Source organism: Octopus bimaculoides, chromosome 19 (assembly GCF_046866305.1).
Source record: "Octopus bimaculoides isolate indiv1 chromosome 19, ASM4686630v1, whole genome shotgun sequence".
Classification (NCBI taxonomy): domain Eukaryota; kingdom Metazoa; phylum Mollusca; class Cephalopoda; order Octopoda; family Octopodidae; genus Octopus; species Octopus bimaculoides.
In genome coordinates, this window is record NC_142946.1 from 14,165,309 (window position 1) to 14,191,900 (window position 26,592).

Consider the following 26,592-nt stretch of genomic DNA (forward strand, 5'->3'; position numbering starts at 1 on the left):
CGGTAAGCAAATATCGAACGCATAGTTGCAGTATCTACACCCACAGTGATAGAGACTAAATGGAGAGAAAAGCCCTCGTCAAAAATTGAACTCATGTGTTTCAGTATGGTAATCGCTAGAGATACCACAGGCTCAAAGAACGAATCGAATTTGTATGCCACTGCTTTTAGGGTAAACTAGACGGTAGATTTTTGTTTACATGAAAGGATGCTCCTGACGAATGTTGTTCATCTCTTCTACGAAAAGAGTACAGGCTGTAGTCTCTCCGGATGTGCATGGTGGAAGGTATCACGCTGACGAAGTAATAAATGACAAAATCATTGTTGGCATTGCTCTACTCTTGTCACGAACAAGCTTTACGAACCAACTGATTAGTGTAGCATTAATAAGGCTGCATTCTCAACTTCATGTAGGTTATTTGAAACATCACCCGAAGCAGTTAGGCATAGTGGATGCTGAAAGCAGGCCCCAAAATAGTACAGAAAACACAGTGACAAAATGGAAGTGCGAATATACTAGGGGTTGTACAGGGAGTATCGACTAGAATGTTCCAAAAAGTGGAATGGGCATTTTCCCAGAAGCATAAAATGATTATATGAATCTCTTTTGTGATATGTCAATATGCATAGACCAAAGCTGCAACATATCCTACACGATATCCCTCTTCTATTGAACGAGTCCCGAGAATGGATCTTCATCGTCGTAGTTCTGGCTGCAGACCAGGATATTGTTTAGTTAGCGAACGAGAAATTAGGTAAGTACCAGATCTCACTTTGGAAGTGAAGCACATTCATAGAGCATCAGAAGTGATTGTGTTATTGATTTTGTTCAGAGCACTAGGGACCGTCTCAAATAAAACAATATTCGGCATGAAAAGCTGCAAAACTTTGTAGTAGTAGTAGTAGTAGTAGTAGTAGTAGTAGTAGTAGTAGTAGTAGTAGTAGTAGAAGTTGCAGCAGCAGCAGTAGTAGTAGTAGTAGTAGTAGTAGATGTTGCAGCAGCAGCAGGAGTAGCAGCAGTAGTAGTAGTAGTAGTAGTATAAGTTGCAGCAGCACCAACAGCAGCAGCAGCAGTAGTAGTAGTAGTAGTAGCAGCAGCAGCAGCAATAGTAGTGGTAGTAGTAGTAGTAGTAGCAGTAGCAGTAGTAGTAGTAGTAGTAGTAGTAGTAGTAGTAGCTGTAGTAGCAGCGATAACTGAGCCTTTTGATGAAATGTGTGCAATCTGAGCACAATGTTCCATGTGATCGTCTCTCACCCATCCCCATGCAAATGTCTGTGCACAGAGAGCAAGGTAGAAAGGATGATTATCGTTGCTGTTATTTTTGTTGTTTCGTCGTTTAATATGAATTAATAAATTTAAGCGTGTGTTTATATGTTGGGGAATAGAATAATCGAATAATCAGCTGAGATAATTGAGAGCACCTAAACTTAGACAGATGTGAACGCGTGAAATAGCGAAGAAAAAGGAAAACATGTAGAAGTATCAGTAGAAGAGGAACGATAACAATAAGCAGAGCTGGAAGAGCAGAATCATGAACAATAGTAACAACATCAAAACGATTAAGAAGAAGAATAGATATAAATGGAATAAGGAGAGGAATAAATAAGAATGACTTAATGATAAGGTGGAGGAGGATGTCTATGAGGACGCCGATAATGACAATGACAACTATGATGCGTCTGACGAGAAAGAAGATGATGATGACGACGGCGAGGAAAGAGTATAGAACGAAGAGAAGAAGGAAAAGGTGATAAAGAAAAATGCGACGTCGATGGAGAGGGAAAGGAAACAAAAATGTCAGAAAAACATAGAGAGGATATAGGAAAATGTAGACAATGATGAATGACGAGGAGGAAGAGATGACGGAGAAATATATATATATATATATATATATATATATATATATATATATATATATATATATATATATATATATATATATATATATATATATATATATATATATATATATATATATATATATATATATATATATATATATATATATATATATATATATATATATATATATATATATGTATATATATATATATACATATATGTATGTATGTATGATAAAGAAAATGAAGAAATTCTAAAAGTTAAAAAAGTGTGATAATCGAAAAAGGAATGATAGGTGTACTTAAAAATAAAACATTAATCATAGAAACAAACATATTTAGTTCATATAGCTTAATAATGTTCCATTTCCCAACAACTAAATTTTACAACCTATTTTAGTGTTAACTCAAAGCTGTATTCATATAAAAGCAAAATATATATATATATATATAATGTAGCATATATTTTAACAGACAATTCACTTCTTTTTTTCTCCTGCGAGATTTGCCGTTTTCATTTTCAAATAAAGTAAAATTGAATTCAACTGCTACATTAGAGATTTCAGAACGAAGCAATCAGAATTATAACATCTGACACTTTCTAGATTGAAACATAAAAAGGAATAAAGAGTTAACAACATTGCTTTTAGTTGGATAATGAAAATCTCATGTCAAGAATGTTATATGCCATATGTCATCGTATGAAATGTGGTTAAACTGAATTGCAAATTAGAAAAGTTTTGTCTCGTCGTTATTGTAAGTGAGTGGTGCACGGAGGGAGGCAAATGAATTAAGAAAAACAGGAATCGAAAATATATTGCATATTCGACACTTTTAAAGCCTACTATCTGTGTGTAGTGTGCCTACGTTGCAAACGGATTAGTGTAGTGGCGATGTTACTATATAAATAATGTGGCTGAATATCATTAATGTAAATACCCGTATAGTATGACAAAATGACTGCTAATTAAATTATGGGAGTATTGAAGCAGTGCTATTGCTTAGAACGATCATATATTAACGGAATTGGATAATAATCATTATCATTTTGAAGACGAATATCTGCGGATGACTATATATTTCATACCTTTCTTCAGGACGGTTTTTAGGTTACTTCGGTCTTTCATATCCTGGATGTACGCAGCAATATTTACGTATATGGGCGTATATGAAATACATATCAGCTACCATAATAAAATGAACTGTTGGGCATAAACGCCGAGAGTGATCAAAACCTGATTTAGACATCTAATTATGGATTACATAGGAGATTTGATTTTATATTGAAGTTACTCCAATGTGCATAAATGTAACGTCTGAACTAGTATAAAACGATAATGCAAGCAATGTTGGCTGAATAAAATCACCTATGGAAAATGGCATACACTATGTAATATATCAGATTGGTAATAACATTTTGTTATCTAGACACACGAGAGATTAAATTATGAAAAAGATAACGAGAAAACAATATCTGTTATAAGTTTGTATATACATTATATTAGCACATGTTCTCATTTATAAAATCTAGTCGCGGCGACTTAATAAGTTATTATAATGCTGAATGAGAAAAATCAAATAATGAAGTTGATAAATAAATATTTTTGGTAGTGTTAATAAGTTATACTTGGCTTCTCGAAGTTACGTATAATGCCGTGACATCATAAGTGAATAAATAAATGATATACTCTAACATTCCTCCTGAATTATAAATAGCTGCTTAGGTTTACTATTGCTCAGAAGTTATGTCGAAACGTCCAGTTTTATATCAGGATACATCATTCAAACATTCGTGTGCCTTTCTTTATAATGTACAAATATATATAGTGTAGTGTCAATTACCATTACTCTCTGAGCAAGTTTTTGTGATATTTCTCTCACAGATAATTATTCCCTGTTCATATATCAGGATTATATTCTAATTAGCACATGATAACAACTTCCAAAAATTTAATCATTTCCACTGTATATGTAAAGAGAAAAACGAATAGAAAAAGCTATCTATTTATATAGCATTAAGCAAGTCAAAATTGTATTTCCAGAGAGTGATACACTGGGATGATGAAGTAGACTTCGTAACTTACAAGAACACTGGCATGAAATCTCCGATGACACTAAGAGGAACACGTGACAATGTTTACAATTAAAGCTTAGAAACATCTAATGCCTGTGTCTTGATAAGTGTGTTTAATTTTCGGGATATAGCAGCAAGCGTGTACCTTAAATTTGATATCAGGCTTCCTAAACAGGATCACAAATATAAATATAATGGTTCCACTGCCTCAAAGCCTGGGAAGAAAGATCTTATCACAATTCTCGTGTATCTGAACTAACATAAGTTGAAATATGGCAACTATTTATAAATGCAGTAAATAATAGCATTTGAAGTAGAAGTCTCACGTTGAATTTGATGATGAAACATATCAAAATTATTTGTGCTTCACTGATGAGTAGCACACTTGTAGCATTAGTGGGTGAAGTGTTCTCGCTATCAGAATTTACAGTAACAGCTTCAGCAGTAGTTATAAATAATAATAGTAGTGAAAATCTTAGAGACCGCCGATATGTTGGGAGAGGATTTGCTTGACTTTCTGACTTGTAACAGCGGCGGTAGTGGTCTCAGCAGAAGTACCTGCAGTAGCAGCAAAGGTAATTGAAGCTTCAGTGGTATTAGGATCACTGGTACTTGTATTTCTATCTATCTATCTATCTTTATCTCACACAGTGGTTCAGGAGTGGAAGGAAGTTGGTTAAGTTGCTATAAAAGTAATTCAAATGTGCTTGAAAATTATACTTTTCAAGCTTTCTCTTATGTCTTCGATATAGTATCACAAGCATAACCTATTATATTCCTTTTCTAATCACTTAAGCTCGCCATATCTAGGTTGTATTATTACTTTCATTTAGAATACCAAACTGAAGTAATTTTGAAGCATGTTTGTCATATATCCCTATTTTACAGTTCTATGATTATAGGCTTTTTTATCGCTTTTTGTACTTTGGTTGAATATATTACAAAATTAGAGAGATTTTATACAGTTAATCATTTCAGTATTTCGATTTTTAGATCAATTCAAATTCTTTTTTACTTATCGCTGATCCTTGTGCATTAAGCATAGCGGCCTTCCACCTTTTGAGAGCTATTACTTTTGTTCCTAGTTTTAATGTCATTGTTTTCTTTTATGTTTTAAACGGGAGGTACTCGTATGTATTTTAAAGTAATTATCACATCTCTATTATACCATTATTAATTAGATAGAAAAAAATTATCTTTTCTTCGTCACAGAGTGAAAAGTAATCTGAAATAGCAAGAATTCGCTTTCTATTACACTGAATTATATTAAAGGAAAACATTTTTATAGCGTTTGTAAAAGAAAGTCTATTATTTCCTGGTAAACTTTTCAGAAATACATTTTGTTTCATTTTATGAATTGGGAACTTATATGTATTTAATTTCATCGATCACGCAATGGAACGTTTGAGGTTTGTTAAAAATTCCTCAACACACTCTCATCTTCATTTTTTAAAAAAAATAGTCTAATCACGTCGTCTGAGGCAATGTAATATTTTAAAATACGCCATTCTAGGTTTGCACGAGAAGTCTTTACTTAAACTTAAAATTATGGTTATTATAATTATAAATATTATTGATTATTAGCTTATTCAAACAATCACGTATTTTTTTTTAAGTGGCATTCAGTTAGACCGACTCATCATATTTAACTGGTATTCATTTGCTTGACACCGGAACGATAAATTCAAAATCGATCTTGACATTTTGGTATGTTTTTAATAATCATTCGTGTGACGTATAAAAGAAAAGCATGTGAGATCGTTGACCAGAAAAGAAACCCATTTGATCTTCATGAAAGATCAAACAGGCTGCACAGCTTAATAAGGAACCGTTTCCTGTAAGCACGGTTCTATTATTGAGCATTTATTGTAATGTGTCTCTCGAATGCATAAAGAAAATATGAAAATATGTGATTATTACATGTTCTGAGCATTTTTTGTACTTTTATTCAATATATAACAACATCCAGAGATCAATTTGTATTGAACGTGTTATAATATAGATTCATAATTTGTGGCTTTAGTATTTCCAAAATCTCTCTCTCTCTCTCTCTCTTTTTTTTCTTATCAAAATCAATAAAATGTAACTTGAAAATAGTCGTTGAGACACAAGGTACGAGAAATATTTTATTACGAACGGCTTTATCAGTAGTCTGTGAATGACCTTCCCATTCGTTAAACCGCTAGAATATAAATTTTACTGTGTAAATATTGTCGAATCAAAATATTCTTCTATTTAATATATAGAAATTTATTTCTGGTATGATATAACGTAAAACATCAATTTAGTTTACATTTGGAAAAATAAATTGCAATTATCCCAAGCTATACATTTTCAAAAACGTGTGTATGGAATGATAAGTAAATAATAGCAAATGTGCAAATACATAGCGTCGTCCAAAATGTGCCATAACTTGTTGTTTACATTGGGTAGATATTTCTTAAATTAAACCGGATGGATAAATATCGAAGGAAACAATTGAATTATTGAAGGATGGGATCTAGTAGAATTGTTAACAGATATTCAATTGATGGATTATGAAACTGTTAAGAAACATCAATAGCTAGCATGGATCATGGAACTCGTATGTGAAAGGAATACTGATTTATGTCTTCAGGTAACATATAAAGAAATATTATCACATGTTGAATCATACACATTTCAATGCAAGATACCGACTCATTCTTGTCTGATATAAGAATATGGAATCTTGCATCTCTTCAGCGTCAAGTTACGTTTACGTTTATTATTATGATGCAATCGGTACTAACTTACATAGAATTATAAATGATATTTGAAATGTGCATAGGTTATTAAGCAAGTTTTATTATAGATTGCGTTATGGCTCTTATTTAAATTGATATATATATATATATATATATGTATATATATATATATATATATATATATATATATATATATATATATATATATATATATATATATATATATATATATATATATATATATATATATATATATATGTGTGTGTGTGTGTGTGTGTGTGTGTGCGCGTGTGTGTGTGTGTATGCGTGTGTATGAGCACATGCATACATATATATGCATATATATCCATCATGGTTATATGCAAATATATATGCACATGAATGTGTATCTCTTTTATTTGTATTATCATTTTTTTATGTGGAAATGTAGCAGTATCCTTAGCAATCCAAGCAAATTCGAAATTGCCTTTCTCCGTTTGATGGTCAATAAAATAATAACCATCGAGATCTGAACTTGAAGTATTCTGTTAGCCCTACAAACATAATTCTTAGCCTCGACCCAAAATTTAAAACCAGTATTTGTAGCCAAAGGAAGTTTATAACGCATTATATCAGACTTACATGAAAGTAGTTCAGTAATCTTTTAATGGGTGCGATAATTATTTCTTACTGATATGATTATTACTATTTTTATTACTGGCATATCGATAATTTTAGCAACTTTCTCTCTCGGGGTATTGTTTAGTGTGAGGCTATAGCAGAAGACTGAACTTATATAATGAGATTGAAGCATGGTTGCAAAGCGACTCACTTGACCGCAGAACTAACGCTGCATCTACGTATTTTTTCTTATTTGTTGGAGAAAACAAAATTTACAAAAACACAAACGCAAAAACTACATAAAGCTTTTTCTTTGGTTTTACTGTCCAATATGGATTTTAATTAGTACGAGTTTTGTAGCATTACTGCTTACGTAAGTTTTGTTCAATTACAGAACCTAAGTTGATAAATATTCAATGTTGATTTGCTAGACTTCGTGTTTGTATATAACAATATATGACTGTGCCAAATTGCATAAATTTTTAATTTCGCCGAATTGTTCTACTGATGTCTTGAAGTTGCGCAATATTTTCTATATCGAAAATTAAGATTCACAATTAGATTACATTACAGTACGGAAATTTATGCTAACATGCATTTTTGTCTTCATGCAAAATGGAGCAGCTGCTCAACTGATAAATCTCGCTGGTGACATACTCTAGAAATATTCCTCTATTAATATCATTCATCTGTGAACGTTAGAATACCAATACAATACATGCTTGAAAGTTGTATTTTAACTACCGATAACACTATTGATAAACCAAATGCGTCTGTCTTATTTCCAAATTTAGCAGCGAAATATTACAAGCGTTTTACAAATGAAAGGTGCCGAACATTATTTGATATGCAAATATGGCACAAATAGGCATTTCTTTGTATTTCAAAACTTTCAGTTTCATTTTATCCATGTTATTGAAATATAACATTGGAAATCCCGTTTGTTTTTTTAAGCCTGTTCTCAACGTTTGACATACGTAACGTCTAGTGATGCTTGCCAGAATATCGCATAAATTAAGATTTTTGTTCTACTGATGACGTTCATAAATTCCACTAATTCTGTTTTAGATGCGGACCTGTCTCAAATGCGGATTTTGAACATCTACCTAGCTGCAACTGTTTAAGTACCGAAATATCTTACTGTTTCCAGCATAAATTTATAGCTTCGTAGTAGCTATCAATTTGAAAACAATTATTCTATTCCTTTTATACAAATATAATTTATTTTAATAAATATACTCTTCCAGTTCTCCATATCATAGTTGTTTGACTAAATAATCTCTCGTCTGAAAGCTGGCAGTCCATAAAGTTTAAGTCTCCACCAGTCATAGATCGTCTATAAATTTCAATGACAGCGAGTGTTCCATTAAACGCTATAGTGTATTTGTAATTTTGATAATCAGATGAAATGGATGATAACAATAGAGTTGTACAATCCATTAGTGATAATTCTTATATGCTGTGGTATTTGAAATCATGATCAGATAATCACGTTTTGCAGCTTATTTCGTATTAAAATGCATAGGTGATGCGAGGGACATTCCAGAAAAGTTGATACATTTTAGGAAAGGCAGTTATAACTGTTTTAGATGATTACAAAAATTATAAATCTTATATTCATATATCAAAATTATATATCATATTCATACCTGCCCTTTTTTTTATTTAGGCTTTTAGGTTGTTGACGTGTGTAAACTCACTTTGAACACACTACTTATAAAAGCTGACTTGCCTGTAGAATTTTATGGGGACTTGAAGAAAATTTGAAGCTAACCATGCAATAAAATTGTGTGTTAAACAGGGCAAAAATTCTACAGAAATTCAGGGAGTCCACCATATCACATATGGATTAACATCTCTGAGAGGAGCATCTGTTTTCCGCCGGCACAAGAGACAGGGCATTGGATGTTAAATGGGAGGCTCGTTATGGTACTCTTGTTTTGAGAGCAAAGGTATCAAGTACATGCAACGTATAACCTCTGTCCAGACGGCCATCAAAGAGTACAATCTCCGCAAAAGACCTTCATATACCACATCATATGAAGGGTGTTGTCTTGCGAGTACTTGATGACGCCAGAAGTGATAATTTCATAGGAAAGGCATCCAGTGCACTTAGTGAACTGGCTGGCATTGATCTATAAAAATCATGCTAGAGAGGATACTGGAGCTAAACACAGCTTTCTGCCTCATTAGATAATGTTTACTCATCCATCCTATGTGAACATGCTGAATGCAACGTTAAATGAATGATATTACAGACTTGATATTGTAAGTTAAAATAGCTGTCATTCAATAACAACCGTAGGCTGGTGGTATTGGTTTTAAAGATTCTCATTGTCTAGATATCATTTTTTTCAGTTTTCATGTAATTTAAGCACACGGTGTAAGTAACATATGATTCTACGCCAATTGTCTTTCGACAAGAAGCTTCTAATAAAGGTCCTGCACATTTACACACGGAGGATTGTCATAGAGCCTTTGCAAAAAAATTGAAGGGAATTAAGTGCACTGAAGTTAGGGTATGCTACTTGGAAAGAGATTAAAAGTTTGTATTTCTGTGAAAATTATAAATGCTTGCATTGAATAAAGGCATTACTGAAGTGCTTCTTGAAAATATTCAAAGTCATTTTAGGCCATGTAATGAAGTTGAAAAGTGAATCTTTTGAAAGAGTCGAAGGATGGTTTGAATAATCCATTAATTGTATAATGAGAAACGTAGTAAGTGATCTCAAATAAGAGGCGTGATTGCAAAACAATTAGTTTCAATTTAAATGATTTGATATTCAATGATTGCAAATTTCTACAACTATCATTAAGAAGAGAAGAATACATATTTGGAGCAAAATACATTACATGTATTGCATTGCACTCATGCTTAATAAATTTCCCCTTTTGTAAAAAAAGAACTTCAAAATATGATTTTATAGTTTCAGATACAATGGAATGTTGAACAATAATGTTCTTCATTTAACATGTTGAGTTCAATGTTCTGTTTGTCTTGTGTATGAATCCGACTGATAAATTGTATAAAAGATTGCTTTAAATATATATTTATATATATTTCATATTAGAAATATAATTTCGTTCTTGGGGCTAAACAAAATTGCACGTCCCCTAAGGAATTATACGGGATACAGTATGTCTTAAAACACGTGTACAATATTCAACATTATGGTCTGAAACGTGTAATCTGAATAACGTAATATTTCATGTTATACGCATTCTCCCTCACTATGCCCACACGCAATCAATCACTCTGCCTCTCACTATCTTTCTCTCACACACGTATATATATATATATATATATATATATATATATATATATATATATATATATATATATATATATATATATAAATTATTTAAAATTATTTAAAATTATAATACAGGGTATCTAAGAGATACCACCACGCTGAAGAATAGCAGTCAAATCCTGAGTCTAAAACCACAATAAATGTCCACATAGCATGAGTAGCGAAGACGAAGACCAAATAAACCAGTAAAAATAACAAGATAATTCCAAATCCTGGATTTCTGGCTTTGCATAAATAATGATGCTTTGGCTTCATCGGTGGAATATACTCAAGTACATAAATACAAATACATGTATATAAACAGTATACGTACATATACGGACGCATACATACATATATATGCACGTATGCACACGACTAGCTTAAATAGCCCGCCTAAAAACTTCTCCTGCGATCCGGACAGAATATCAGCGCAGTAAATACACTGACAAAACTAATTTATATAAATATAAATATTTATATAAATTATTTATATTTATATATATATATATATATATATGTATATATATATATATATATATATATATATATATATATATATATATATATATATATATATATATATATATATATATATATATATATATATATATATATATATATATATATATATATATATATATATATATATATATATATATATATGTATGTATGTATGTATGTATATGCATTATATGTATAAATGTACATGTAAGTTACATGTATGTATATATAAATATACACGAACGCATATATATGTTTATATACGTGGATGTATGTGCTTGTATGTATCTATGTTTGTAGTATGGAAGCGTGATCTGTAACGCTTTCTACACTGACATAGTATTTACTTTGTTTTATATGTTCTTATTTTTGGAAAAAATCCATCTGCAACTTTTTCCTGGAACCATATGTAAATACGCAAAACAATACCAATGCATTCTTTAACATTTGATAAACAAACAAATAAACAAACAAATAGACCTATATATTAGTGTGTGTGTGTGTGTGTGTGTGTGTGTTTGTGGGTGTGTGTGTGTGTGTGCCTATAAATACGTACATGCATACATACGTACATATAATTTAATTTATTGCTTTCAAAACTGATATAAAACAGAGTAACATAAACATACAATACTATCAATTTTGTAACAAGTAGAATGGAATGGTATGAATTTGAATGTCATTTTCCTGTCAATAATGGTATATAATTTGCTCAACAAAAATTAAATATTCTTGTAAAATTCATTCAAGTTGTGTTTGAATTTATTATTGAATTTTATCAATGGCGTGCAAATCCTCACCCCACAGAAACAATGTTCTGTTATGAACGAAAGCGCTACTATATGTATAACATAAATGAAAGAAGTTATTCCAAAATTCTGACGACTTTTTTTTCAATATATATATATATATATATATATATATATATATATATGTGTGTGTGTATATATGCATGTATGTGTGTATGTATGTACGTATGTATGTATGCATGCATGTATGTATGCGTACGTGTGCGTGAGTGTGTCTATACGTGTGTGCGTGCGTGTGTGTAAGGGTGTCAATATAGTGTCCTGGAAAACCTTGAAGAATTGCGATTTGGTTGAATTAAATAGAAACCTACGTGGTTTGTGCCTCAAATAATTTTCTCTCAATATACTATATTTGCTTTCAACATTTCAGATGTTTGTTCTTAATTTGTCAACAACGAAATGATGAAAGGCACAGTTAAACTCCACATATATAGGGCTCCAAATATAAGACGAATAGAATGCCGCTATGATGTTACCAGAAGTGCTAAACACAGACTCGGCTCACGCAGTTAGAAGGAATTTTGTGATGTGAAATTATGCATGTCGACTTCCTCTTTGCTTGATTATAAATGATTTAATATCTACTTTCAACCTCTCAAATATTTACGGCCGTAAATTTCTAGAAATTACGTTCGTATGAATTTTGTAGGTAGCTAAAATACCAAAATAGATGAAACTGTTGAATTTGAAGGATTTTTCGTGTTTCCATTAATTAGCTTGATCTAATCATTAAATCTAGCTCAGTACACAGCAAACCATGAAGAAGTTCGTTATGTTTTCATCTCCTCAGATTTAAGGTAATAGAAACCACGATTTATTATTGTCGATTATTTCAGTGTTTCTTCGATATATACTCGTAATTTTACTTCTATAAGCATGTATCTGGTATCTGATTGAATATATTTCCTTTTCTCTTATCATAATTCCTGTATACCTTTACGTTTACATTCATCCATTTCCTTATCCCTCTCCCTATTTCTTATTTCGTCGTCTTTCTATTTCTTTCGATTTAATAACACCTCTTCATTTATATCTATAGTTCCCCCTCATTCGCATCGCTCACCTCTCTATCTCTTCCTTTCTATCAACATCAAGTTATCTCTGTTTCTCATATTACCACTGTTGTTCCGACTCTATCTCTGAATTTACATTTGCACCTGTGTCTCTCCCCCCATCATCTCTAGCGAAACCCGTACTGAAATAATTACAACTCTATTATCTGGATGAACAGTAAACTATCTGGATGAGCAGTCGTAGACATATGTCGAAGTACGTTTTGAAGTATTGGATATTTCCGCATCTACATGATTAACTGTTGTTCTACTTCCAGCCTTAAAATTTATGGTCTATGGGAGACAACTCTTTTATATTGTTTTTTCTTTTTATTTTGGCATGGAAATATATACCAGTGCCAAACTGGACGGTAGTGCACTTTTCAAATATCTCACTCAGCCGGACTTCAGAGCGGACCGAGTACAGCAAAAGACCCAGAGCTTCTTAATATATTACCAAAATATATGAGAAGTCCACAGGAAGTGGGAATAGATGCTTTAAAGTAGCAATTTGGCAACAGTAAAAACCAAACGTCTTCTTTCACAACAAGCCAATCACTACGGAATGGTAATTAAGAAGATAATAATACTGGCGGACCCCCGACATGGTGAAATGCCAGAAGAGATAAAGATTGAAATATTAAAAGTCAACACAGATTTCAAACTTAACACAATACATCTGTATCTTAAGATGATGAAGATGAAGAATAAGTGTATCATCCGTTTGGAAGTTAATCTTTCCTTCAGAAGAGAAAAGCGTATCTGTATTCGGACTGTTGGGAGTGTGTTCATGGAGGAAAGGGTGTATATTTTAAGCATGTGAAAGTGTTGAAGCATAGTGCCGCAGGATCGTGGAGTTGTGAGATGTTGCTCTAGATTCGCACTCGTTAAAATGTGTGAGGAGAAATTATGATTGTAAATGTTTGTTGCGACTCGGAATATTAGGTAAATGGGACGGCAGTCAGATGTAAAGAGTATGATAGTTACGTGTGAGCTAATTTTAAGACCATGAGAAATAAATGCGAAAATGGAAACAAATAAAAATGAACTACAAACTATGGTGAAAAATAAAAGAAGCTAAAATGAGATAGTTGCTTGCTGTGTAAATTTTATATCTTTAATCACGGATATATGATTTTAACGAAGCGAGAGTAAAGCAAGATCTTCACAGACATAACTTCCGACACCACACGTGAGACTCCAACGCTTTCTGTCTCTTTCTCCTGCAGGCGCGTTACTCTTTATTTTATAAGAGTTTGACGAGACCACATTTTCGTCACACAGTGATGTTGATGTATATCACCACAACAGTAAAAGAAGAAATGCCATTTAAAACATACTCAACACTTGTGAAGAGCCGAGGATTTTGTTTGGAGTATCCTAAGGCTGGTAGGTACTAGTTAAAAAAAATTGCTTGTGACAAATAGAAAAATAAGATGAATGTGATAGGTGAAACTGCAAACGTTTGAAACATTTATGTGGTAGACGTTAAAATAAAAATACGAGAGATATGGGAGAATATTTATTATAGTATTTACAAATAGCAAAATTGTCTGAGGTATGTGTATGTACAGGCGGTGTCCGAGTTTTGCGAGTGTGTGGGTCAGTATTAGATTGATGTGGTGCGAGTTGAAGGTAGTGGTAAAGGATTTGAGTTCCATGGAGGGAAACTATGTTGTTTAAAGTGAGGGGAAATATGTGCATAGTGATGAAACTCGTTCGGATAAAATACAAGATAGGGGAATTGATGCAAGGTATTCAGAATAAACGTCGTAGAATTTCAAAATTGATAATGAGATTGTGTCCGATTTCATGGGGTAACGATCCGCAATGGTAGCAAAACTGACGATGGAGATGTCTTGAATGGAATATGTGTTGGTGTGAATATCTAGATACAGCCGAAGTATTACTAATTCCGACATGACTGAAAAGCACCGCGAAGCATCTTGATCGGCCTATGGCCGGAGTCGTTGTTGTAGATTATATTACTGTAGAGGCTCGATAAGATTCCCTGAAACGCAAAGTCAGATTGTTATGCTCGGTGACTTTTTGGGTGATGGGAATGAAAAGGCAAGAGAGAGAGGGGGGGAAGAGAGAGAGAGAGTAAGAGAGAGAGAGAGAGAGAGAGAGAGAGAGAGAGAGAGAGAGAGAGAGAGAGAGAGAAGTACAACAACAAAGAAGTGATCAAGTAAAAGTGTGAGATATAGGGGACTGTGAATTTCGCGGAGAAGTGGAAAGAAACATTAAGAAAGAAGAAAATAGATTTAGCAGCGTGAAATTGTAGGCGGAAAGTGATGTATTGAGTCGTTCAGTGGAGGTGGAGGTAGATAAGCTTGTAAGTAAGAAGAGAGGAGTTACAGTGTTGTCATTACTGAAGTGTGGTGAAAAGTTTGAGGTGCTATCAAGCGTTAGGTTACGGTAAAAGTAATTTATTTAAGGTCGATTGGGTAACCACGAAGAAAAGGTTACAGCCTTGCGTAGGAACTAGTCATATGTGTATGTATATACGAACGTGTGCTATAGAAGGTAAAAGCGTTTGAACAACAGACCAATATTGCAAGGGACCTCATTAAAAATATATATAGAATATCTGACCTAAATTAATTAAGCAGCATTAGTTATCCAGCGAAAGGTGACAGGCAACGCTCATCAGATGGCATTTCTGGAATGTTGAAGGTGGCACGAAGAGAGAAGTCATAGAGATATTTTTCAACTCTTAATGACTTCTAACTGAAAATTATTTGTCAATACACTTCCTAAATACACTTCCTAAATACACTTCCTAAATACACTTCCTAAATACTGCAAGAATTCCTTCCCTGCTTCAATAAACGAAGCAGTCAGTGGAGTGATATAGATGTATGAATGAACACGTTTAAGCTTCTAATACAAGACAAACAAATACTCACACACACACACACACACACACACAAGCTCAAACGCACAGCACACAAACAGTATGTATTTACCTCTGCAACTTCACAGACCCGTCACTCGAAACTGTACGATGAAATAACGCATACCAGTATATTACAACACCCGTCTCCATAAATGAGGTTTATTTAGTCTCTCTAGCGCATCTCACTCGTGAGTTAATTATATTTTGTACTAAAACGAAGAGATATTTGCAACTTATGTGCACTCCAGATTTTATTTCAAGATAATACAATAATTTCCATATATAAATTTACCCAAGTTTAGTTAGTTGTGTCTGCGTTTTCACTAAGACTATATTCTGAACTGCACATAAATATTTAATTTTGCTGAGGTGTTACAATAGAATAAAAATGGCGATGCAATGAGTTTCTAGAAAGTAATGTATACAGGCTTGTATGTAGACAATTCCTGTCAGCAAATATATGCGTCTCGATGTCAACAGAAAGCAGCTGCTCACGAACTAAATTGTACAACAGTGTTTCGTAGACCAATAATTTTTTTCTTCTCAAAATATATGGTCATGTCAATTCAATAAATCTATGCAAAGTATTCATTATATTTGTTCAACGAATTAACACATTATTATTTAGTTTGCGCTACCTGTATATTTACATTATTGTTGTCCGCAACAAGGTGCTACTGAAGTAGCTGGCTGACTGAATAAACAATATAAACACTTTCAATTGTTCACAAGTTGCAGAGATTAGTCTCATGCATTGCATGTAAAATAACAATAACAATAGTCATATATACAGGCACCCGCACCCGCACACGGTCACATACGCACACATATATGAGGGGAACTTGCACACAATATATAATAGATTTGATTACAATTTAAATAGATTTTAAAATGCAAGAACACAGTTGACAGGCTACAAATAATATTTTCTGAAGTATATAGAATCGGAGTTGTGTCGAGATATATGTATTACCTGGCCGTGTTATAAAAACGTTTCTTTTTAATGAAAGAATATGGCTCAGAATGTTATCCATTAACGTAGAAATTGTTTGGTGAGCGTTCATGTGTTAAAAACATGAGACAGTCTCGCGAGAATGTTGCATAAATGTCTTCTCCGTTGAGTACACTTTATGTTAGCTAGAAAATACACATCGACAGGTGATATCTATTTTAATGTGTTTTGTGTCTAGTTTTATGTCCGCCGAAATAAAGAATATACTTAAATTGAGTTGAAACAAACGGATAGTAACTGTTCATATAGAAAGGATATAAATAGTTATTCTTTATCATTTAGTTTAAGGGTAATTCTATCAATTTATACCATTTCACTACTGTTAAATATGTTTAAATATATCCCCGTTTGTGTTAACAAGGTGCGGATAAATCAGGTAGTTTAGTGTCGAGTAAATGCGATATGTGCTAGCCGCTATATGAAATCTGGTTTTCTCAAGAACGATTGCAAAATGATATACATGTTTCTAGAAAGAATAATTTGCAAGAAAAGGAAACTCGTATGATATTGAATATTTTATAAACTGTTCAGCTTTCGTTTGTATTTTTTAATAAATTAATTTTCTCATTAATTCTTGTTTGATCTGAGATATTGTCCGCATAATAATAGAATAAGTACAAGAGAAATTTCAAAGATAGTGCTTCACCGCATGCGTCCAGATTTTCAATAATTGTAAGTTGTCTTCTACACGGACCTCGTCTTTCTTGATGATGATTTGTTAATCTGATTTTTAAAGTGAAGTAAATTTATCTAATTTCATCATCCCTGCATCTATCGTATTCCAGCAGATATATATTTTCTTCAAAAATAAACAGTCTTTATAACAACGGCCAAATAAACATAATTCGCGACACAGCTTCAGATACTATACACTTCTAAAATCTAACGTGAAACTGGGCGGCTGTATTCCTATACTTGGAAAGCTAACTGACTTTAATTATTAGTGATATATTCTCTGTGCATATTCAACATCATTTTTTCTAGACTTCCACTTTATTAGAGTAAAACAATTTATATATATTGGTAGAAGGAAACTGAAAGAATCCAGACTATATATATATATATGTATAAATAAATGAGGGTGCAAAATAGCACCTATAATTGCTAGAAACGAGAGCCAAAATTTGACTGGAACCGACAAACAAAAGCACTAATCTCATGAAATATTATGAGAGCCAAAATAAGATATAAAAATATATTAATACATTATTAATTTATATTTGTGGAATATATTACTATATATTTATAAACATGTGTGTTTCTATGCGTGTACTTTTAAACATATGCATATATACGTATGTGGGTATATAATAAAATACGAAACCGGTATTTCTCCAAAAACAATTTTACTATAATCAAACTTTTATAACATTTTTATAACATAACGTTTTAAATATATTTATTAACCATATAACACACGCATTCTGTAGTTTTTTTCATTCTTTTTTTGTCTTTTATACATCCAACCACGTGCTTTCACATACCAACTCTCTCACCTATATATATCTTGGACCATAAATAACGCGTTGTGTTATACAAATATTTTTTTTCAAAATTAAGATAAACAAAGTTATTTGTTAACCTAAACTCTACTCTCCTTCATATACTACAATGCTTTTCCATCTGATAGGCTTGCAAGGCGCTTCTTCCAAAATTACCTTGTCCGTGACAAAAAATGCTCCTCCATTACTGTTCTGATCTCGTCTCCAGAATTCACATTCTTTCCGTTCAAATGATTTACATAGTGCGGAATAAATGATAATTAGAAAAGGCAATGCGCGGCGAATATGATGTGTGGAGTATCGTTTCCATTCAAACTACCCCAGCCTTTTGAATGTCATCCTCGCTGTACATAGTTGAGCATTATGCTGATGTATGAACACCTTTCCTCTTGACACCTAACACGGTCGTATTTTTCTAGCGCTGGCATAAGCCGATCTAGATGCTCGCAGTAGATCTCATTTGTAATTGTTTTGTTTGTGTCTAAAAGTTCAAAGTGGACTAAACTTTTCATATCCCACCAACCAGATAACAACTTATGTGGGTAAAGACCTTCTTTAACCTGTGGTACCGGTGTTTCTCCATTCTATAACCATTGTCTTCGGCTCTTGGCATTTTTCAAGAGAATCCACTTCTCGTAACTATTTAGTATTTGGTCAAAACATTGTTCATTCCTGATTAGACACGGAAAGTTTCCGACGAAACCATTGACCCAATTTATTGACTTTTCACATGGCCCGTAGTCGTCGATGAATGGTTGAATGACGAAATCGAAGCTTATATGGTAGCTTGTCAATATTTACAATGTGATTTTGCTTCACCAGAGTTTCCAGGACGTCCTCGTTGAGCTCTTCATAGTTCCAGGAAGAGACTTGTCATCTAGACTGTATTTTCCGACTTAGTATTTCTGGAACCACTATTGAACTGGCTTACGTTTGTTTTCCGATGCATATACACCGTATTAGTATTCGGCGCAATTTCCGTTGCATTGTTGCCTTTATTAAACTCATAAAATAAAATATAGCGAATATGATTCCTTTTCCACTTCCAATATAGATTTGAGAAAATAACTGCTAAAATCGAACTGCACTCTTCAAAACTTGCACTTAGAATAAAGAGAAGGTAAAATCACTACCCGCGTTTATAGAAAGTTAATGGAGGTAGTTTATCCCGTCCTATTCTGTCTATTTACTTCATGCTACTGAAAAAAATCGCATCATTCATCAGATGATCCAATTCACACACACACACACACAAACACACACACACACACACACACCCACGCACACACACACACACACACACACACACACACACACACCCATATATATATACAGACTGAGAGAGAGTTACACAGTCAAACACATACATACACATACACACACACACATATATATGCATGTATGTATACAAATGCATTATTGTTGCAGAATTCTTATTTTGATGTCTTCACCTGATATTGTTATATGTGGGAGAAGGCCTGCAGTTGCTACGTGTTATAACTTCAGAGTATATAGATAGAGCAGACAAATTAATACTGTACAAATATCTAAACGTATACGATGATGATCTCAAAACGAATATTTCGAGTTGACATTATCATATATTCTTAAAGAATAAATATCATTTGTTTTATCATTGTAGAAGCACAGCTACTCTTTTTTGATACCGAGACAAATGTATTTGCTGACAGGAATTTTCGGAAAATATAAAACAAATGTATTCATATTATATGATGGAAATTCATATATTGTATTACACCTGTCAACCCGATTTTGTAGCGTTACTGAATTTAACATTTTGCGAGACTTCAAGATTGACATTACAGAAGAGGCGTTCGTTGTAGTACACAAAGAAATACCCCGAGGAAAATCTTTGTGAGCACTACATGAATATAAATGTAATAAAACAACATAGAAACAGAACAAAGATTGCACACGATATAAAATAGAAACATACTCAAATGACTTCGTGACAAATAACTTCAATAATAACGACTTTGGCATCGAAAAAATAAACACTATCCCATCTCTGAACGCACATTCAAACGCGCGCCTACGATTTTAAAGTATACTTTGACTAAAATCACTCGTAGCGCAAATGCTAGAGATTTCGATGTCAAAAATATATTAGATAGATTCGAATTCAGAGATTTAAAAAGGATGTGTCACAAACACACGTTTCTTTGTTACAGGAATTCGTTGGCGGAAAACAGTGAGGAAATTGGCATAAGTTTACTTCACAAACAACGCAGAGATGAACTTTCATTGTACACAACTACAGAATAAAGATGGAACCGATGAAAGACAGTTATAAGAAAAACGTATCTACTTGTTTGTGTTAAAGGTTGTAGGAAGGCGGCAGACTGGCAGAGTCTTGCGCATATTTGGCTTCACAGCATTTCATTCATCTTACCTTCTGAAACAATAATCTGTTCAGGTTCATTTTTCCTTTTCAGCACGTTTGGGGTCGATAAAATAAGAACTTGTTAGACATCTGAGTCGATGTAATCGACTTAGCCCCTGGTAATCGACTTAGCCTTTGTAATCGTTGATGTTGTGCCAAACTTTTAGAACGTTTTCGAAGGTCGATTTTGCGACTTAATAGCCGATTTAATTGGTCGTATAATGCGACATTTGTTCATATGTTGATAAAAAACATTTCGTATAATGCACCGGTGACAGTATAGAGGTATGACATCCATATTGGTCATTGATTCATTGATCCCTTTGTAGTGTATATATTATAGCTGCAGTTTGAATGAAAATGTAATTAATAAAATGTTTCGTCGCAGTCATCAAAAATCTATATGACATCACGTACTCAAAGACTGTGTTCACATTCTGAGGCTGTCGCTATTTGTGAATAGATAAACATTTGAAATGTGGCTGACAATGCACCAGCAATTGCTGGTAGGTTTGCTCTTAATTTATTTTTGTGAAATTATTGTACTTCGAAAGATTGCTATCATGAAGTACTCCAAACGAAGCTCTATAATGTATTGTTTTTTTGTAAATATTCACTTAGTGGCACATACAAATTATAATTCTGCTATTGATTTTACTCTAGTAAATATTATTTTATCTTAATTACTTGTCAGTCTCTATTTTATCACGCTATGCATTTCACGTTTCAGAAGGAATGCAATTGATGTTATCACTTGTGTTTGATATTTTATTTTACTGGGTGGTCCATTTAGTCATTGTTATTCTGGAGGTAGTACCAGGCCTTATCTTTCTGGTTTTATCTCAGATCTTTGAGCCGACAATATTTTCACCGGTTTGCTTATTTTAAATCTAGTTTTTCACATTTTTTCCATGGAGTGTTTACCTCTCCATTCTTCTTCATTATGTATTGGAGATTCATTTTGGCTTTGACGTTCACTTGTCATGTATTTTATGTCGTTTTCACCCGTTATCTAAATTTGCTCTTTCTCTTTCGTTGGTTTCTTGTTTCTGAATTGGCATTTTGTTGTGTAAGCATTTTGTTTTGCTTCCATATCATTTATTATACTTATCAAGTGACATTTCTTTTATTTTAGTCATCTTTCCAATACTTCAGTGTTTATATTATTCCATATACCGATGTGTCAAAGGTTTTGCCAGCTTTTGTGCAATCTGTCAGCTTTCAGGATACAAGAAAACTTCGTGATGAACAATTTTGAATACACTGATTGTTCAATGGTTTGTCTCTCTGACCTTTTCAAATCAAGTTAAATAACAAAATATTTTGCTTCACATGTAGCAAATGTATTTTGAAATGAAACATGCTACTGCTTTATAGTCATCAATCATACTGAATTAACATTTTACTCTTAGATTCGAATTATACTCTTTGATACTTATGTACTCTAACATCCCTGCACCTATGATATCGTCTCCGTTTTCTTCTAGATAGCTGTGCTGCTGCTTTGGTTTTAGTCTATGATTTCTTTCAGTGTCTAAGTAAGTTAAATAACACAGTTCGTATTACATGCGTCTTTATATAGTGGACTTTTTATGTTTGCCTATTCCTATAATCATTTCTATAACATGAACTGAATAATGCAATTCTGAGTAAACATAGAGCTGTGCTTTGTAAGCATATACGCATAGTATATATATATATATATATATATATATATATATATATATATATATATATATATATATATATATATATATATATATATATATATATATGTGTGTGTGTGTGTGTGTGTGTGTGTGTGTGTGTGTGTGTGTGTGTGTGTGGAGCTTAAGGCACCATGCATTTCACTAAAACGGTGCTGAAAATTGCGTTACACTTCCGTTTCTGTAGTTATTTTTCACTACAAAAAAAAAAAAATGTAATTCTTCTATTACACATTAGTAGTACATTATCTGGTAGACCCTCAAATTTTTGCTCCTTAAGGAATTGCATGTTTTCCCACAACATCTCAAAATAAGTGTTTGTTTCATTCTACTTCTTAGGTTACTGTATGTTATTCATATATCATCAAATATACTGCGTAAGAGATTGAAGTAGAAAACATAGATACCTTTTTGGTAAACGCTTTCACAGAGCAGTTTCTGTATTTCAATAATGTTTGTTCTCTTATTTTTATCATTTCTGATTGTTCTTGTCTATTTTATATGCTGGCACGTCTTTTACCTGTTTGTCAAAATTACCTAAATATGCTTTTCGAAAATGTATGCCTTATATTTTGCCTTTTGCTCTTTTCGTTGGTCATTATATTTGTGTGTTACCCTATATAAACTTCATCTCATCTGCTTCATACTATCACCGCTCCTATGAATCTTACATGGAGCAGTCTATGCATCTCGAGGTAGTTCGTTGAACAGCGCTTATTACGTGATTCAATTATATTCCATTCTCAGACAGAGATAAGCAATCATTTTATTCTGATCCATATTCATGTATTCTTTAATACTATGTTTGTTCTCTTCCACTTTCTTAACTTTTATTTAGATCATCATCATCATCACTTTTGTTCGCTAAACTGGTTTCGATATCATCATTGTGGTGTACATCGTGTACGTCGTCGTCGTCATAGTCTTCGTCTTCTTCATCAACATCACCATCATCATCAACATCGTTCTTCGCCTCATCTTCATCATCATCATCATCTTCATCATCATCATCATCATCATCATCATCATCAGCAGCAGCAGCAGCAGCAGCCGCAGCAGCGGTAGCAGCAGCAACAGCATCATCATCATCGTCCCCTTGTCACCCTCATCGTTGTCGCAGCCTGAGGCGATTAACACATGACTACACGAGCCATCAAAGTATGCTGCAAACATTAGTTTCGTAGCTTCTACATACACACAGCCTACCAGATTAGACAGAATGCTCACAGCCATAATGGCTCTCATCGGAGATTCGCTGTCTCTAAACAATAAGGCAATTTCTAATAACGTTATAAGTATTATCGTTTCAATATTGATCACAAAACCTTTCATTATTATTGTCATTCTCTATACACTGTATTAAATAATCTAACATTAATCATCCTAATTATACTCAAAGATTTATCGTATCAATAATTAATCTTAAGTTGTTAATGATCCACGTAGTTTAGAGTTCTTCATCATAACATCTTGTCCTTACTCAAATGGCTTCGTAAACATTTTGCTACATTTGTAGACATTATATATATATATATATATATATATATATATATATATATATATATATATATATATATATATATATATATATATATATATATATATATATATATATATATATATATATATATATATCCGCATTTCCTTTGTTGAATAAATTAATTTGATATCCCCAATATTAATATCCGTTTTTTTTTTTATCTCTAATAACTAATATTTTGAAATATCAAACAGAGAGTAAACGATAATGAGAAAAAATATATAGGGAAAAATCACTATATTGAATTTCAACGTCTTAAATATTTTTCATACCATCTTTTATTTCACTGCCTTTCTTCTTTTTTGATTACTTCTTTCATTCTTATATATAGAATTGGAAAAACTCGCAGAAGAATTAATTGATTTTATTGCAAAAAGTTTAGATACATTTAATTACAGTATTAGAAGGGACATTATATTAAAGGGCTAATTAAGCATTTAAGTTGACTGAAAGCTAAATAATAATGCGTAATGATGCCTTCTGGATTAAGGCTTTTTTTCTGAATATGGAAATGTGTCCTACATAGACAGATAAAGGATCGTAACCATATATGAGATAAAATGTGTTAGTGCTTATTCATTTGGAATATAGACTGTCAGCACAAAAGCAAATATGATTGTGCAAATGAAAATAACCCTACAGAATGAATGTGAAAGATGCGAAAGTTAAATCTCCGTAGTTAAATCATACTTTAATTAGTTACATAGAAATATTTGAATATATATATTATTATTAGACAAAAAAAGATAACAAATCAAGGCTGTGAGGATTTTTCTGGACAATTATAAGGAAATATAGTCTTACAGCTGTTTCGGGAATATTATGGCTATCCCTTTGAATGAGCAACACAGAATCCACGGCTCCATACTTAGAAATGATTAAACATGAACTACTATTGGAACTTATATACCATGTACAGGAAACGTTTTTACTACTTCTATACACAACTTTACTCGAGTTTTATATTTTATTTCTATTTTCATTCTTTAATTCTCCTCCTTTTCCACAAAAAAATTTTCGTTATTTCGAACCCAAACATTTACCTTTATTTAACCAACTCACATCGACACTGATGACGGGATATCCATAATATCACAGAAAGACCTGTAAGACTATATCTATATAAATGTCCTGAAAACTCGTCATAGCCTTGACTTTTTTATGTTTTTTTTATCTAATAATACATACACACACACACACACACACACACACACACACACACACACACACATATATATATATATATATATATATATATATATATATATAAAGAGAGAGAGAGAGAGAGAGAGAGAGAGAGAGAGAGAAATGGATAGATAGATATATAGATAGATAGATATGGCATATAATTACAACTATCAACCATCAGAGTGTACGTTCTGATAGTCAGGCCCTGATTTGAGTATAATTCATCAAGATTATTTTGAGTTTGTATATTTTGTCGTTCCCATAATGTGTTGACGTTGTGTGTATTCGCAATCGAGTTGGTTACATACAAAACGGATTCATTTTTTTCCCATTCAGTGTGAATATACTTGATACGATGAATCAGACTAATTCATGTTTTGATGTTGCCAATATACTCGCAATTCATACGCACTGAATGGTAGTCGCTCCAAACAGAAGTAGCACATTTAGCATAGGACAGTTGCAAGTTGTCATGGATAGTCTGACAAACAGGCATCAATTGTCCTCATGCAGCTCCTTATCTATCGTTTGATTGCTGCGAGCATCAAACTCCAATATTCCACTTGAATAGTGAGGGGATGGTATTAAAATTGCTGTAGTCGACGAAAGACTCCACCCAAATATTCACTAATAGTCACCTGCTATCACAGATTAATCAGTTCACATCTACGGCGTAATATCCGTGGCCAGCGAGTGTCTCGGGTAGAGCCAAGCAGCCGAGAGTAACAGATTGGAGAGGAATTGGCGCTTTCAAACGAACTGGTACTGGATCAAATACCGGATCGATGTAGGCCCAGGATAACATCTAAGAGTGAATAAACCTCAATTTTACCGACACAATGAGAGCAACAGTAGATTGAAAATAAGTGGCAAAATCTGGTATGAAATAATCAGTAGATGCCCCAATGACCATACTATCGAGAGATACGGAAGAAGGAAGCACAGAAGCCGATATTGTACTCGAAGGAGTAAACTTTGCTTACTAACATGCGTGTAGTATTCCAAGATGATAGATGCTCATGTTAAGGCGGCGAGCTGGCAGAAACGTTAGCGCTCCGGGCGAAACGCTTATCGGTGTTTCGTCTGCAGCTACATTCTGAGTTCAAATTCCTCAGAAGTCGACTTTGCTTTTCATCATTTCGGGATCGATAAAATACCAACTACGTACTGAGGTCGATGTTATCGACTTAATCCCTTTGTCTGTCCTTGTTTGTCCCCTCTATGTTTAGCCCCTTGTGGTCAATAAAGAAATAAGAAGCGTTAGTACGCCGGGCGAAATACTTAACCACTATGTTTTTATTTCAAATTCAGCTGATATCAACTTTGCCTTTCTTCCTTTCGGGTTCGATAAATTAAGTACCACTTATGTACTGAGGTCGATCTAATCGAAAGTACCACCCTCCAATTAACATTTCGGGCTTTGTGTCTAGAGCAGAAAAGAT